Source organism: Schistocerca cancellata, chromosome 8, assembly GCF_023864275.1.
Source record: "Schistocerca cancellata isolate TAMUIC-IGC-003103 chromosome 8, iqSchCanc2.1, whole genome shotgun sequence".
In the NCBI taxonomy this organism is placed as follows: domain Eukaryota; kingdom Metazoa; phylum Arthropoda; class Insecta; order Orthoptera; family Acrididae; genus Schistocerca; species Schistocerca cancellata.
This window is the reverse complement of record NC_064633.1, coordinates 176,858,172-176,875,763: the sequence shown is the minus strand read 5'-3', so window position 1 is coordinate 176,875,763 and position 17,592 is coordinate 176,858,172. Positions and strand designations below refer to the sequence as shown.

Sequence of the window (17,592 nt, the reverse complement as noted above, 5' to 3'; positions counted from 1 at the left end):
TAGTGCCTGTATTAATAGTTCAATAGCTGAAATAAGAGGATAGCTACCCCGGAGGAGTTACGAAAATTTCTAGCATGCAGAAACGCTCTGTCCTAAACCAGAGGTAAATAAAAGAGAACGGTGTTTCATAATTCAGTCAGCCTATCTGTCTACGAAATGTGGTGTGTGTGTGTGTGGGGGGGGGGGGGGGTGGAAAAGAAAGAGAGAGAGGGGGGGAGGGGGAGAGAGGGGGGGAGAGAGAGAGAGAGAAAGTGAACCCACTCGCATTATTATCATCACACCTTCAAAATCAACACAGCATTAACTTTCACTTTATCTTACAAATATTTTTATCATTTAATATTTAAGCTCAAATCCTTGACGGTGTCATATACCAAACTTAACTACAATTTTGACTTGAAAAATCAAAGAAATCAGAAATGAGAAGAAAGAAAACCTGACCATCGCGTAAGCTTGATGTAATACAATACTGAATTGTTTTGATCGGAAAACACTTTCTGCGTTTTAGAGTTTGTCATGCAAGACGTGCACTAACCAACAGTATTTAGAAATTAATACCCTGGAAGGATAGGACAAAACGTAAGTGATGTTTAAAATCTTCGCGATAGCCAAAAAGTAGTGGGAGAAATCAGTAAAACAGGGACTACTTGCATAAGGCAGAAATAAGGACTCGAGAGTCATTTCAATCCAAATGTTTGATCTTCCGCAGTGGTTGTTTGAGAATGTGTTTACTTAGTTAGGGTTAATCTAAATATTAGGGCGGATTAGTATAAGATTTGTTACGTAGGACATTCTGGAACTGAAAGGCATGGTTAATTAATTTAAAGAGATTCGCTTCAGTTATACACCTGAAGACGGGATTTTAACATTCCGACACCGGTCGTGGTTTGAACAATTCATTAGTACAACTGAAGCGGATTTCTTTCAATAAATTAATTAATTCTGTTTATATTACTGTTACGTATGTGTTCATTCAGACTCAGTTCTCAGAGTTTCTGTTCCGCTAAGACATTAAAAATACTCACAGAAAATTGCAATGGTTAACCATTCACTTTTTCCTCACACTGCAGCATGTGCCATAGGACAGATAGGGTAAAAAACGTATTTTATTTTTACGACAGAAAATGTGAGGTGTCTAAATGGAAAGTTTTGTACGAACAACTGTTTCTACTTTGAAAAGCTCAGATATTACTATTAAGTTATCTGGACACGATTAGAAGGTCTAGGTGAACCTCAGTTAATTATCAGATGATTTTACCGGCCTCTCCATTCCGCCGTAACAGTTGTAGACTCAGTCAGTGAAAGTCTCGCTCAGTATCGCGGAAATAGACTAGGAATTCTATTGATTCATTGCTGGTAGTACAGACCGACACAACTGCAAAGTACTTTTGAACACGTTTTCCGAAAACTGCCTTTCCACAAACAGTGACAATATTTTAGGCATTCTAGCTACATAGCTGAAACCAGACGTGACCTTATCGACAATGTCAGTTGTAGAGGCAGGAATCGGTGATGATATCATTATAGCGATGATGTGTACTGAAGTTAACAAATCCGTCAAATGGGGTAGGAGAGTATTTATTCTAAAAAAAGCAAATAAGCAGTGGTTAGCAACCTACTTAGACAGTGAATGGAAATCAATTAGTTCCAGTATGACAGACGTGGAGAAAGTATGGACAAAGTTTAAACGAATTGTAAATTTATTTGACTGTCCCATTGACTCCCGCATGGAGGACACAGAAATAGGCATTCGTGGCGTAGAAAAGCACCTGAAAGAGTTAAAAAAGAAATAAGTGGCCAGGTTCACATGGAATTCCAGTTTAGCTTTAGACGGAGTACTCCACGACGCTGGCCCTTTACCTAGCTTGCTTGCATTTATCGCAAATCTCTCTCCGAGCGCAAAGTCATAATCGAGCGGAAAAAAGAACAGGCGACTCCTCTAAATAAGAATTGTAAAAGAAAGGAGCCGCATAATTACAGAACCGTATTCTTAATGTTACGGCGCCGGTACGCCAGTCGGGAACGATGGAGAAGAGAAGGCTGTGAGAAGAAGTCAACCAATCGCACGCTGACCTGATCTCCCTTCCAGGACGACAACGCGACAGTAGCGGCACCTACGTGAAGAGGACTTAAATGCCGCGCCCGACTGGCGCGGCCAACTTGCAAGAGCAGCTTGAAGATTAGCCACTTGGATAACAACGTCAACGTTAACGACGTCGTTAGGAACCTATGTGTTTCTCTGTTCTGAAGAAGACTGATTACTTTGTATGTTACCCTTTGCTTGCGATACATATCAAAGTTAAGTATTGTAATTGCCTTATTGTAATAAAACTCATTAATACGTGTTGTTTGATTGTTTGTCTAGCGAACCGAGCAGGCGAGGTTCCTAGACACAACACTTAACAGCGGTTTGCTGCACAATTCTTGAACACATTCTGAATTCCAATGTAAAAAAATTTCCTTCAGACAGAAAAGCTTCCGTCCATAAATCAGCACGGACTTCGCTCGTGCGAGACTCAGCGTGCCATTTTCTGACATAATATCCTGCGAATCACAGACGGAGGGTAACGAACAGGTTCCATATTCCTAGATTTTCCTAAAGCGTTTGTCATGGTGCCCTAGGGAAGTGTGATAGGACCAGTCTTATTCTCTATGTACATAAGTGCTCTGACGGACAAGGTGATTAGCAATTTACGGATGTATCCTCATCACTCTGCGTTGTACGGGAAGGTGTGGTCGTTGAGTAACTACAGTAGGATGCAGAATGAATTACACAGTATTTCTGCTTGGTGTGATGGATGACAGCTCGTTCTAAATGTAGGAAAATGTAAGATAATGCGCATAATTAAGGAAAACAGTCTTGTAACGTTCGAACAGAGCATTAGTTGTGTGCTGTTTGACACAGCCACATCGATTAAATACCGAAGGGTAAAACTGCAAAGCGATATGGAATGAAACGAGCACATAAGAACGGTGGTAGAGAAGGCAATGGTCGACTTCGGTTTAATGGGATATTTTAGGGAAGGGGACCGCCTATAGGACACTAGTGCGACCTTTTCTTAAGTGGTGCTCGAGTGTTTTAGATCGCTAGCAGGTCGGATTAAAGGAAGACATCGAGGCAAGCGTCCTGCTAGATTTGTTACCCGTACGTTCGATCAGCACGGAGGTATTACGGAGGTGTTTCGTGAACCGAAATGGGAATCCGTGGACGCTTGGCACTATTGACGAGCCGGCCGGTGTGGCCGAGCGGTTCTAGGCGCTACAGTCTGGAACCGCGTGACCGCTACGGTCGAAGGTTCGAATCCTGCCTCCAGCATGGATGTGTGTGGTGTCCTTAGGTTAGCTAGGTTTAAGTAGTTCTAAGTTCTAGGGGACTGATGACCTCAGCAGTTAAGTCCCATAGTGCGCAGAGCCATTTGAACCATTTTGAACTATTGACGAAATTTAGAGAACTAGCATTTGAATCCAGTTGCACAACGATTCTATTACCGGCAACGTACATTTCGCGTAAGGACTACGAAGACAGGTTCAGAGAAATTACAGCTAGTACGAAGTGTTAAAGCCAATCGTTTCTCCTTCGCTCTATTTGTGAGTGGAATAGAAAAGGAAATGGCTACACTCCTGGAAATGGAAAAAAGAACACATTGACACAGGTGTGTCAGACCCACCATACTTGCTCCGGACACTGCGAGAGGGCTGTACAAGCAATGATCACACGCACGGCACAGCGGACACACCAGGAACCGCGGTGTTGGCCGTCGAATGGCGCTAGCTGCGCAGCATTTGTGCACCGCCGCCGTCAGTGTCAGCCAGTTTGCCGTGGCATACGGAGCTCCATCGCAGTCTTTAACACTGGTAGCATGCCGCGACAGCGTGGACGTGAACCGTATGTGCAGTTGACGGACTTTGAGCGAGGGCGTATAGTGGGCATGCGGGAGGCCGGGTGGACGTACCGCCGAATTGCTCAACACGTGGGGCGTGAGGCCTCCACAGTACATCGATGTTGTCGCCAGTGGTCGGCGGAAGGTGCACGTGTCCGTCGATCTGGGACCGGACCGCAGCGACGCACGGATGCACGCCAAGACCGTAGGATCCTACGCAGTGCCGTAGGGGACCGCACCACCACTTCCCTGCAAATTAGGGGCACTGTTGCTCCTGGGGTATCGGCGAGGACCATTCGCAACCGTCTCCATGAAGCTGGGCTACGGTCCCGCACACCGTTAGGCCGTCTTCCGCTCACGCCCCAACATCGTGCAGCCCGCCTCCAGTGGTGTCGCGACAGGCGTGAATGGAGGGACGAATGGAGACGTGTCGTCTTCAGCGATGAGAGTCGCTTCTGCCTTGGTGCCAATGATGGTCGTATGCGTGTTTGGCGCCGTGCAGGTGAGCGCCACAATCAGGACTGCATACGACCGAGGCACACAGGGCCAACACCCGGCATCATGGTGTGGGGAGCGATCTCCTACACTGGCCGTACACCACTGGTGATCGTCGAGGGGACACTGAATAGTGCACGGTACATCCAAACCGTCATCGAACCCATCGTTCTATCATTCCTAGACCGGCAAGGGAACTTGCTGTTCCAACAGGACAATGCACGTCCGCATGTATCCCGTGCCACCCAACGTGCTCTAGAAGGTGTAAGTCAACTACCCTGGCCAGCAAGATCTCCGGATCTGTCCCCCATTGAGCATGTTTGGGACTGGATGAAGCGTCGTCTCACGCGGTCTGCACGTCCAGCACGAACGCTGGTCCAACTGAGGCGCCAGGTGGAAATGGCATGGCAAGCCGTTCCACAGGACTACATCCAGCATCTCTACGATCGTCTCCATGGGAGAATAGCAGCCTGCATTGCTGCGAAAGGTGGATATACACTGTACTAGTGCCGACATTGTGCATGGTCTGTTGCCTGTGTCTATGTGCCTGTGGTTCTGTCAGTGTGATCATGTGATGTATCTGACCCCAGGAATGTGTCAATAAAGTTTCCCCTTCCTGGGACAATGAATTCACGGTGTTCTTATTTCAATTTCCAGGAGTGTATTAGCGGTAAGTGGCACCCTCCGCCATGCACTGCATGGTGACCTTCTGAGCGCTGATGTGAAATTAGATGTAGATGTAGAACTTTAAGATATGAATCTGGTGCTAACTACCCAAACTAGAAAAAAGTTACTAACTCTAAGCAGTTTACTTATGAGCTAGCATCTTAGCGTTTGAACTTAACAAGTTTAGCACTGACCTCGTTTCAAAATGTGCATTTCTTACTATCTGCATGGAAATTTGTAAATATAAATGTTCCAATCAAATGGCTCTGAGCACTATGGGACTTAACATCTGAGCTCATCAGTCCCCTAGAACTTAGAACTATTTAAACCAAACTAACCTAAGGACATCACACACATCCATGCCCGAGGCAGGATTCGAACCTGCGACCGTAGCGGTCGCGCAGTTCCAGACTGTAGCGCCGAGAAACCGCTCGGCCATCCCGGCCGGCATAAACGTTCACTGGTGACCCCTAAGATTCAGTCCACTGCCCACCACGACAATAAATAGTGGCGTTGCAGTTACGTTGCGCGGTACGGAAAGTAGCAAGTGATTAAAATTAAAGTGGAAGCACACACAAAGCTCCAGTGTGGGCTGTAATTATCGTGCGTCAGCGAAATTTGACGTATATTAGTGTGGAACCGATTTAGAACGAAAAAATTCCAATTTTGCCACTAGGGGCAAATCAGGCGCTGTGAATGCAAGAAAGACGTATACATATATGTTTCCATATTACAGTTTATTAGGAACTGGACGTGGGCATAAAAAGTGCCTTTAGATATCCCCAGAGTTAAAAGTCAGATGGATTTAGAGTTTCAGCCCATGTATCAGGAAAATCTCTGGAGTAACACGTTCGTGGGAGGCTGCATTAAGCAGATCTTTGGTTCAAATGGCTCTGAGCACTATGGGACTTAACATCTGAGCTCATCAGTCCCCTAGAACTTAGAACTACTTAATCCTAACTAACCTAAGGACATCACACACATCCATGCCCGAGGCAGGATTCGACCTTCGACAGTAGCAGTCGCGCGGTTCCGGACACAGCAGATCTTTCAACGGCGAGAGACATGACGTGTTGTCTCGTCCTACATGAAAATAGTTGATTCCATACAGCTGCTCTCTTCGAAAGCAGGAATCACATGCTGCACAAAGAGCTCTGGATAAGGTGCAGACGTCACGGTACACCTGGAAGGTGCTTGTGAATCCACCTCACACTGTCTTACACGGTGAGTGCAATGGCTGTTCGTGCACAACACCCTGTTTAACAGCACTCGATATTCGGCCTTTCTGTATATTCACTGCACCATATAGTGCAAAATGTGCCTCGTCATTCCATATAATATTACCCTGCCACATGTCATTAACATCGATCCGCGCCAGGAACCGAAGAGCAAATTCAGAACGTTGTTGCGGATCAAGAGGGTTTCAGTTGCTGCACTGTCTGGATTTTGCGCCGATACCAATGTAATATAAACCGCAAACTTTCTGTACCGTTGTCCATAGGATGGACAATTCTTGTGGCACTGCACGAGCAATAGCACGTAGTCGATGTACCTGCTGCATGATCAGTTACAGCAACAGAAACCTCGACAACAACTTCCAGTGGGATGGGACGCTTTCCTCTTCCAGATGTCACACCAAGTCCACCCGTATTTTCGAATTTCATTATCATCTTCTTTAAACCATTTAATGACATCGGGCGTCTCCTCAGGCATTTCATCGGCAACACTGTCTCAGTGCAGCACTTTAATTGCTGCCGTTCACATAAAACAATCTCACTAACGGCGCACCATCTCTCTTCTCGATAGCCATGCTGTTAACTCACGTTGTGGGTTAACATACATACACATAAAGATTTGTAAAGGGAAAGTACGGCCTACTTGCCAGTGACCGCCATTTTGGTCCACTACGCCGCTGGTGATATATTGACTTCCGCAACATATTTCAGTATATTTAGCTGTGTAAATTAAAGAAGTGAACCCAACCGTCTAATGTACTGCTAAAACTAATCAATGGCTTCAAACGGAACAAATTTAAGCTAAATGAGTGGAAAAGAATTTGTTGTGGCGAGTACGAAAAATTTTTTTTCCTGCTATCCTTTATTAATAGCGAAAGCAGATTTCGCAGTTATTGTTGTGGTATCGAGTTTGAACAACTGTTTTCTTAATTAACGTTAAATTGATACTATCCAATAGTCAGCGGGACAAAAGGGAACCAATATTAGTTCACAAATGTAAGGAAAAACCCGTCGCTAATTTAAAGCTCTATATCGACATACTTCTTGTTCCTGCTACTCGGTACTACGAAAATTCGCCCAATGTCTCTTCTATTATACGAAATAAAGCATTGGATTGAAATATATATATGCACGGTACGTTAGTAAACAGAACTGACAAAGATGCCTATATGATTATGCATACTTTATATTTTTGTCAGATCTATCTCAAAAACTTTTTCTGCAAATTTTTCTATGACATTAAGAATAGTTCAAATAGCTCTGAGCACTATGGGACTTAACTGCTGAGATCATCAGTCCCCTAGAACTTAGAACTACTTAAACCCAACTAACCTAAGGCCATCACACACATCCAGGCCCGAGGCAGGATTCGAACCTGCGACCGTAGCGTTCGCGCGGTTCCAGACTGTAGCGCCTAGAAGCGTTCGGCCACTCCGGCCGGCTGACATTAAGAGAATGATTACGAAAGTACAAGAGAATACAACATTTTTAAGGTGTGTTCGAAGAACACTAAGCCTACGATCAAAAGTAGACTGTAGGAAACAGTAACAACTCTATTTGTATTAATAAAACATCGGTTAGCGGCCAGGCTGCAACAGTAATAATAGTCTCCTGGTAACGGCAATGGTTACTGAATGAAAGGTCGTAGGTTCGGTAGTTGTCTAGAGCAATTTTTTTTAGATTATATTCTGTGGAACAAAGTACAATTTATTATTGTGAGAATCGTAAATATAAGTTTAAACCATACTGTACAGTCGACCAGGTCAAACGTTTTACCGGTCATGATAACTTTGTACGGTACCACTCACTATTTTTCGTTTTATGTGCTAACTGTGGCAGTTTTATCTCTAAGATTTCTATTTTGTAATTAAATTGCCATTAAACCATCCTATTAGCTCTTCTGTCTTTTTTTGCTGTTCGAATGGATTGGAAATGAAGTAACAAAAGTGTAAAAAGGAGACGAAGACAAAAGGCCAGAAATGAATAAAATTAATTGAATGGTTGAGTCGAGTTCCTGCAACCTTTCCCACTGTGACCAATATTCTCCTTCTTGTTGCATCTCTCTCTTCGGAAGGAATTCTGTACAGTGTTCCCCCCTTTTCGCTTCGAAATGAACAGCCAAAAGCAAAGCACTGAGGTATTATTCTACTTAAAACTTCGAAGGTACACAACAATTCTTACGCTTCACACGTAACGCTTGGGCCCACAATGACTGCTAATGTCACGTGACGCAGTTTTAGCCAGTCCTGAACGGCGGACGGCGACAAACGCAGGGGAAAAGGATGGACATACATTCCTTTATACAGAGCTTTGCAAACTCACAGTGTAGAGCGCCAGATTTGCACCTGGTGGCCACAACAGGAACTAATTTGTTTTCCAGCGAGAATCGATTCCGCTTTAACGCATTTACCTATCTACCAGGCATTATATGCCGATAATTACAGTCCACGCTGGACCTCCCTGATTAGCTGCACTTTAATTATAAAGACCGGTTATGTAAGCGCAGCTGAATCGAATGGGGAACCAGCCTAGTGACAATAGGGGCCGCAAATAGGATCAACTGACACGAACGACTTTGAAAATGGGCAAAAAATTTTAAAATGATTTTTAAATTTTAATTATTGTGGTGTCACCGCCAGACACGACACTTGCTAGGTGGTAGCCTTTAAATCGGCTTCGGTCCGTTAGTATACGTCGGACCCGCGTGTCGCCACTATCAGTGATTGCAGACCGAGCGCCGCCACACGGCAGGTCTAGAGAGACTTCCTAGCACTCGCCCCAGTTGTACAACCGACTTTGCTAGCGATGGTTCACTGACAAAATACGCTCTCATTTGCCGAGACGATGGTTAGCATAGCCTTCAGCTACGTAATTGCTACGACCTAGCAAGGCGCCATTACCAGTTACTATTGATACTGAATCAGGTACAGTCAAGAGCGACGCTCATCATTAATGGATTAAAGTTAAGTATTCCATCAGCTACGTCCGTTTTTCTAAATTCTAATTTCCTTGTCCTGTTCCAGACCTCACGCCAGCCTGCGTGAGCTAAAACGCGTGCCTTTCGGCTTCCTCTAGTAACCCGGTGTTGGCTCTCCTGCCAACCAAAACAATTATCGCTTTCACCAGATGACCGTATATTGGACGTGAATAGTGGGGAGTGGCTACAGGGCAATGTTCAACGTTACTATGTTGTAAACAGTGTGTGTTAGTACTTTCTTGTTTCATTAAAAAAACTGGCTATTTAAAAGTTTAATTTACACCTCAGAATTGGGGGATCGCGTAGTTTATATGAGCTCTTATTATATTGTTCTTTGTACAGATTGCCTGAGGATGCACCGGTAAGTGGTGCGAAACCGGTCGCAGATTTAATAAAAATCATTCACATAGCCAGTGCGGAATTTTTTGGAATTTTGTTTGAAAAAATATATGGAAAGTGCTTGAAAGGAGTTGAAACCAGGAGTAGGCGTCAAGATGTTGGACGCAAACTCCTCTTCGCACAATGTGGAGGCTTCTAGCTTGCCCGCTCTGTAAGGTGGGGTAGGCGCTGATTTGTGGTATATAGGACGACAAAGCTGGTGCAGGCATAAGCGTGTAAGAGCACTTGGTAGGTGCACGTTGTTGGACATTGAACCCCTCAGCAGTGTTCCCATGTTGACGCAACGGAATCGTCAATTACGATTGTAAGGGCGCAGGATCGTCGTAATCTGACTGCCGACCAGTGGAAGGGAGTCTCCTGGCCGCATAAAACACGTTTCTTATAACACCATGAAATTTCGTGTCCCGAACAACGTCACTCAAGACACTGCTGTTCTAAACATGCACCGCGCCTCGGATACAGGCCGATGTTGGTAGTATTACTCCGTGGGGGAGGTTCACCTGGGCTTCCATGGAACCTGCGGTAGAAATCGGATGTACCGTAACACCTGCAGACTACGTAAGCATTAATTCTGACCACCTGCATCCCTTCATGCTTGAAAAGTTCCCCGACGGCAATGGCACCTTTCAGCAGGATAACTGTCCGTGTCACAAAACCAGGATCTTGCTACAGCGCTTTGAAGTGTATAATAGTGAACTCGTGCTGATGTCCTCACCACCAAGTTGGTGTAATCCGAACTGTATGGAACATATTTGGGGCGCTTAGGGCACCAGCTCAGTGCCCACAAACCCTAAGTTCCGGGAATTTCGTGCAAAATGCATCACCATATCTGTATGATGTGAAAAACGGCAATTGTCCAAGCATAAAGAAAAGTGTGAAGTTATTCACATAAATACTATAAAAAAATCCACTACATTTCGATTACGCGATAAGTCACACAAATCTGAAGGCTATAAATTCAACTAAATACTTAAGGGTTACAATTACAAATAACCAAAACTGGAACGACCACCTAGATACTGTTGTCGGTAGAGCAAACCAAAGACTGCGATTCATTGGCAGAACAATTAAAAGGTGCAACAGGTCTACTGAAGAGACTGCTTACATCACGCTGTCCGCCTTATTCTGGAGCATTGCTGTGCGGTGTGGGATCCGCATCAGGTAGGACTGACGGATGACATCGAAAAAGTAGAAAGAAGGACGGCTCGTTTTGTATTATCAAGAAATAAGGGAGATAGTGCCACAAATATGAAACGTGAATTGGAGTGGCAATCATAAAAACAAAGGCGTTTTTCCTTCGACGGGATTTTCCCATGAAATTTCAGTCACCAGTTTTCTCCTCCGATTGCGAAAACATTCTGTTGGCACCCACCTACATAGGGAGAAATAATCATCACGATAAAATAAGAGAAATCAGGGCTCGCACAGAAAAATTTAAGTGCTCGTTTTTCCCGCGCGCTGTTCAAGAATGGAACTGTAGAGAGACAGCTTGAAGGTGGTTTATTGAACCCTCTACCAGGAACTTTATTGTGAATAGCAGAGTTATCACGTAGATGTAGACAACAGCTGCTACATACATCCGGAAGCCTGCTACAGAATATCCCAATTCATTCCACTTATACTCTCTGCTGTATTGTCTGCTAAAGGTTGCCCAACACACCTATAAAGCAGGTGGTCGTAATGTCTTGTCATCAGCGAATCATCGGTGGGTTTCTGATGAGCACCACATACTACCTTGTGCTGCTTAAGTAAGATCTGTGACACTGAGCTTCCGTAGTAAATAAAGTAAATATGACCTGCAATGAAAATTTCTTCTCATAGAACTTGCTGGAAAGAAGGTGGTAGCTCGGGACTCTAATTCGGAACTTCATGTTGCTACACGAAGGGGCAAACTGTGTTCGAGTTCCAGTCTGGTATACGGTTTTAGTCTTTCAGGCCTTTAAATTCTCCTATAAGTGGTATCTATTTGTCTTCTTTCTCACAGACTCGATGCAGCTTCTAATTCAATGTGAATGAAGTCCCATGCTTCTTGACAGAGCGAAGGGGAATGCGGGAGACCCGCCCTGCCATACGAGGCAAGATCCTAATGGAGGTGGTTTGCCGTTGCCTTCCTCCGACCGTAATGGGGATGAATGATGATGATGGAGACGACACAACAACACCCAGTCATCTGGGGGCAGGTGAAAATCCCTGATCTCCTTTTGTGTACTGAATACGTGTTTCACCGTACACCATCTGAGTTTTGGATTCCAAGTCAATTGTACCCATGGTTGGCACTAATGCTATCGACAGCGGCTGTGTCAAAGATATCGCAAGATCAGGTGCCCTCAGTGATCTCTATGCTGGGTGCCCTCTTTGACGCGTATCTGAACAGTGAGAAGTGACTACAGGCAGCGAATGGAGGTGGACGTTCAGACTGGAGAGACCCGTAATGTCTTTACAAGTCACTTAGACGTGAACGATGCCGAGAGCAGGCTGTTAGCTCTTGGATGATTAGCACATGGTTTCTGCGCCATCGAAGAGAACCACGTTTAGCTGCTTGTGGTAACGGGCTCCTGGCTGATATATGCTGGCGTTACAGTGACATTCGAATGCTTCCAGGGCGGGATCAAGTCCTTCCAGATACATGTTACGGCGTACGGTTGAGTCTGCATGTGCATATGTGTTCACGAGGAAGTAACAGCCACATTCGATAAGCTGTGGTGCGCTGGGGGCGCTCTCAGGTGATGCTTGTCGGGTTATTTTTGAACTGGATGATGTTATGATAATGGGATCAGGGTTTGTAGGCTGTTTTGTGGTACGTTATGGTTACGCATCACTAACATTGCACTGTGTATGTTTTTGTTTTTGCATCTTAGTCTAAAGATTAATGCCGCCGGTATACTGTAAGCTTGGACAGTAATTATTTCTGCGTGCTTATAGGTACGACAGTATTGTGGTCGTTCGTCAAGTTGGTCAAGAACATTACGGTGCCTGTCTTGTCCAATATTACTGAATTTTTTTTCTGTTTGTGGCACCAAGTAAAATCGTGGTCGATGATTTATACTGTCGAGGCTCATGTGACGCTTACACAGTAACATTAAGGTTTGCTTTAAGGCTGAGGCTTCACTACATATATTTCTGAGGCAAGATTATAAGTAGTGCATGTCTCGCTGAACCTTATTATGTTTTGTTCGAACTATTGCGCGTCACCTTAAAAGATTTTGTTACCTTCCTGGCCGAGATTTAAAAATTATGTGAGGTGTCAGGCAAATCCAACACCTTCCATGAAAACCCTGACATGATAAGCAAATCCAGAAGTATGTCACATAGCTCCGAATAGATCGTGACATTAAATTAACCAAAGTAATACTAGTAACGAGTGAGCAAATGGAATACCACAGACTTACACAAGAACGCTTAAATGCATGTCATACCTTCCCACCGTGAGACAGACGCAGTTCCGAGGGGAGAAACGAGAACAGAAGCCGAGAGCAGAACGGTGTTAAGCTAGAAGGCCCTACGATAAGGGACAAACACCCACGTCGCAGCTAACCACCAGGACCACCCCCAGCCCATGTTAAAAGCTAGAGCCCTCCAGAAGAACAGTATTGATCTTACGATAACACTAAAAGGGCCACACCAGCCGCAAGTTTTAGCGTGAGACTTATTCGCGTCTCTGTTACGTCGCAAACGTTAAAAACATTGCCCCACCACGAAACGTAACCGCCACGACCACCCCCCAGCCCATCTTAAAAGATAGAGCCCTCCAGAAGAACAGTATAGATCTTACGATAACAATAAAAGGGCCACTCCAGCTGCAAGTTTTAGCGTGAGACTTTCTCGTGTCTCTGTATTGTTGCAAACTTTAAAAACATTGCCCCACCACCAAAAGTATAACGTTTCTCATTGGATAGACAGAATTTTTGTAGGCGGAGCTTAAGGTTAACATTGAGACCCTGATTGGTCAGATGAAAACACAGACAGATAGTTTTTTTTAAAACCAACTTCGGGAAATTGTAGTATGGAGAAGTCGGGACAGAGTTGCTTCCGAGACAGCGAGCTGTATGGAGCTGCGCCGGCCGCCGCCCCCTGACGAACACTGACAAGGTAATGAACGCAGGTGATTCCGCACTTTTGAGTGCATAAGGCTTCACTCAGAACTGCAGAAGTCTCATCTGTTACACCCCCTTTTTACGTAATACTAGTGACGATCGTCAATTGAAGCTCATGGTATTCACTTTTGCTACGTAAGTTAAAATCTGAAACGTGATGATTTTTCGGTTATATAATTATTGAGAAGCCACATCAGCCACTGTAATTTATGACAAGTTAGATAAGTAACTAAAGATAAGTGAGGTTCACTGTAGACCATTTTGATAGTTTTCTCTTTTGTGAAACTTAATTTAAACCTAGATTATAGATGTGATATGGCATAGGTCATCCTTCGATCCATTGTAGAACTTCGAAACCCACTCAGGGAATATCGTTCAAATTTTTGTTGAATGCAGTTGGTTTTTATCATGCTGCATTAAAATATTTCCTTTTATCAATAGTGAAATTTATAAACAATGTTTTGTGAGTAGAATAAAATTTCCAATGGTAAACTTAACTGCCTTTTCGACATTATTTTACCAGCTAACTAAAAATAGGAATGCCTTGAACCCCTTCCACTAAATTTAGTTAGTATTAAGATTATTTTACAGGGAGTGCAGTGGAGCTGACGCTGAAATCATTAAGTATATGGTTATATCATCGCTAGTCTCACTGAACTCTTCTGAACTCTACATGTCATGTGTGGTCTGGTGTCTCCTTACCAGCAACAGGCCCCAGGTTCAAACTAGTCAATTCCCTAAAAAACATGCTCAGAGTGTCGTTACGCGAAAGTGGTAGGGAGACACGACATGGAACAAACAGAAACCATGCAGAATGTTAAAGAATGGCGACCCTGCCAGGATGGTAAAATACCATGATTGAAGGGCGATCACATGCATATGTAGGTCAGAAAAATATCCTGTTGAAAAATTTTCGTAGTAAAAATTTTTTTCCTAAAGTTATAAATAGTCGAAAACAGTAGCTGCAGCGATAGGTAGTAAGAAAGTATTCAATAGAACGTGAGACATTCTAGCAGAGACAATAGCATAATTAAGTTATGAATTTTAATATTGTTAGAATTAAGTTTTCTCTCCAATGCAAGCGCACAGGTGGCGGATACATTGTTGACAAGTTGGTTCTGACCCAACAAGTAAGTGAATGGATTGTCAAGTCGTGTGTGCAAAAAGTTTATGAAACGCTTGAGATCGTATGAGCGCATGTTGACGCGAAGTAGGCCGCGTGAATTGCTTTTAAAACAGAAAATAAGGGATTCGGAAAGATTAGCAATGACAGATCGAGACCTTGACCGAATTGAGGTATAGACCCAACATGAGGACGGACAGAGAATAGAGGACAGTACAACAGACGATGCAGTATCGCGAGAAATAGGACAGATAACGCACCATAACGAGGATAATGTACGTCAAGGCATAGAAAACGTAAGTCAGCATACGACAGAGGAGCAGGAAAGTAGGGAGACAGTCGATGAGGATTCTAACTTTCGTCTTGAATCCGTAGAACCCATAGTACAAGTAATCAGAGCTCCCTCACCACAGAGTACAAGGAATTCGAGCAGAAACGTGTCACCGCACCGTTCAATGCAATCGGTTGCGAACCAACTGGTTCAAATGGCTCTGAGCACTAAGGGACTTAACTGCTGTGGTCTTCAGTCCCCTAGAACTTAGAACTACTTAAACCTAACTAACCTAAGGACGTCACACACATCCATGCCCGAGGACAACCAACTCTTGGGCGAAAACACAGAGCGTAGGACGTCGGAAGAAAACGCAATAGGACCCACCAATGTGGCAGAATTATTACAACAAATGACGGAAACCATGAAAAGACAAAATAAAGAAATTGCGAACCAAATTAAAACTCAGAATGCAGAAACGACGAAACAAATTGCAGAAACCACGAGACAAATGCGTGAGATTAAAGAACAAAACAAAAAAAATTCAGTTACACCTAAGTCATATTGAAAACGAGGCAAAAGAATCTCGAGAAGTGATAGGATACTTAGTAACAGGTCACAATCAATTGAGAACAGACATTGACAAGGTACAAGCGGACGTACAAACATTGCGTAATGACACTCAGGACGAGATCAAAACATTACGTAACAACTCCCAGGGAGTAGTCATGAAACTAGAGAAACAGATAAACGTAATTACTAGACAATCAGCAGGTACAGCGCGTGAAATTGTTGAAAACAGTGTGTTACGCAAACGTATCACCAAAGCAGCGCTGAAAAGATATGATAACCGCATAGTCAAAATAGAAGCGCAAACGAAGCGACAATTTCAGAAATTGCGAACAGAGTTGTTGCAAACCATTGAAGAGCGCAGTGAACAAGGTAGTGAACAAGATCGAATAAGCACTGAGTCTGCAACCACATCCGTATCTGTAACAGCACCGGAAAAACAAGCAATTAACGAAGATATCATGCATTTTCGATTCCAATCACAGGAGGAAAATAACATACGTGAAATCAGACAGCCTGCACCGCAAAAAACACGTTTCGAAATTCTTGATGAATAAACGACACCACAAACACATGCAGAACCACAAATGTATGTTTCAAGACAGTTTGGATCGTTCAATGAAGCGGCAAGGTTAGCCAGACAAGATACCGAACCAATACCTGACAATGGAAAGCCAGGTCGCGAAAAGTACAGTTCAATGCATTCAGCTACACGTTCACAACCGATGGAAGAAAATTATTGCGTACCGCTCCAACGATACTACGCAAGGGTACGCGAAAGTTACAGTGGACAATATCCAATTGATCTACCACAACCGGAAAGAACGACGGGAGAAATGATCAGAAACAAAAGTGGCGAAGAATCGCGAATTTCATATGGAACTATGACGAAGTACGACAACGATCATTTCTTTACAGTCAGAAAATTTCAACACTTACGAGAAGGAAACTCATTACATCCACGAACTTTTATTGATCAATTCCGAGTAGGATTACCAGAACACAGGACGCTAGCACACAAATTAGACTTTATGTGTGCACACTCATTACATCCACGAACTTTTATTGATCAATTCCGAGTAGGATTACCAGAATACTGGACGCTAGCACACAAATTAGACTTTATATGTGCACACTTGGCTTAAGAATCATGATAGAAGGTTGTATACATGGAAGAACCCTGGAGATACTAAAAGGTATCGGATAGATTATATAATGGTAAGACAGAGATTTAGGAACCAGGTTTTAAATTGTAAGACATTTCCAGGGGCAGATGTGGACTCTGACCACAATCTATTTGTTATGACCTGTAGATTAAAACTGAAGAAACTGCAAAAAGGTGGGAATTTAAGGAGATGGGACCTGGATAAACTGAAAGATCCAGAGGTTGTACAGAGTTTCAGGGAGAGCATAAGGGAACAATTGACAGGAATAGGGGAAAGAAATACAGTAGAAGAAGAATGGGTAGCTTTCAGGGATGAAGTAGTGAAGGCAGCAGAGGATCAAGTAGGTAAAAAGACGAGGGCTAGTAGAAATCCTTGGGTAACAGAAGAAATATTGAATTTAATTGATGAAAGGAGAAAATATAAAAATGCAGTAAATGAAGCAGGCAAAAAGGAATACAAACGTCTCAAAAATGAGATCGACAGGAAGTGCAAAATGGCTAAGCAGGGATGGCTAGAGGACAAATGTAAGGATGTAGAGGCTTATCTCACTAGGAGTAAGATTGATACTGTCTACAGGAATATTAAAGAGACCTTTGGAGATAAGAGAACCACTTGTATGAACATCAAGAGCTCAGATGGAAACCCAGTTCTAAGCAAAGAAGGGAAAGTAGAAAGGTGGAAGGAGTATGTAGAGGGTCTATACAAGGGCGATGTA

General features: G+C 43.7%; 1 protein-coding gene across 1 annotated transcript in view; it reads right to left on the bottom strand.

Moving 5' to 3' along the window:
- The window catches only part of LOC126095453 (lipase 3-like), a 124,657-nt gene that overhangs the window by 72,908 nt on the left and 34,157 nt on the right, over positions 1-17,592 (bottom strand). The window lies entirely within an intron of this gene.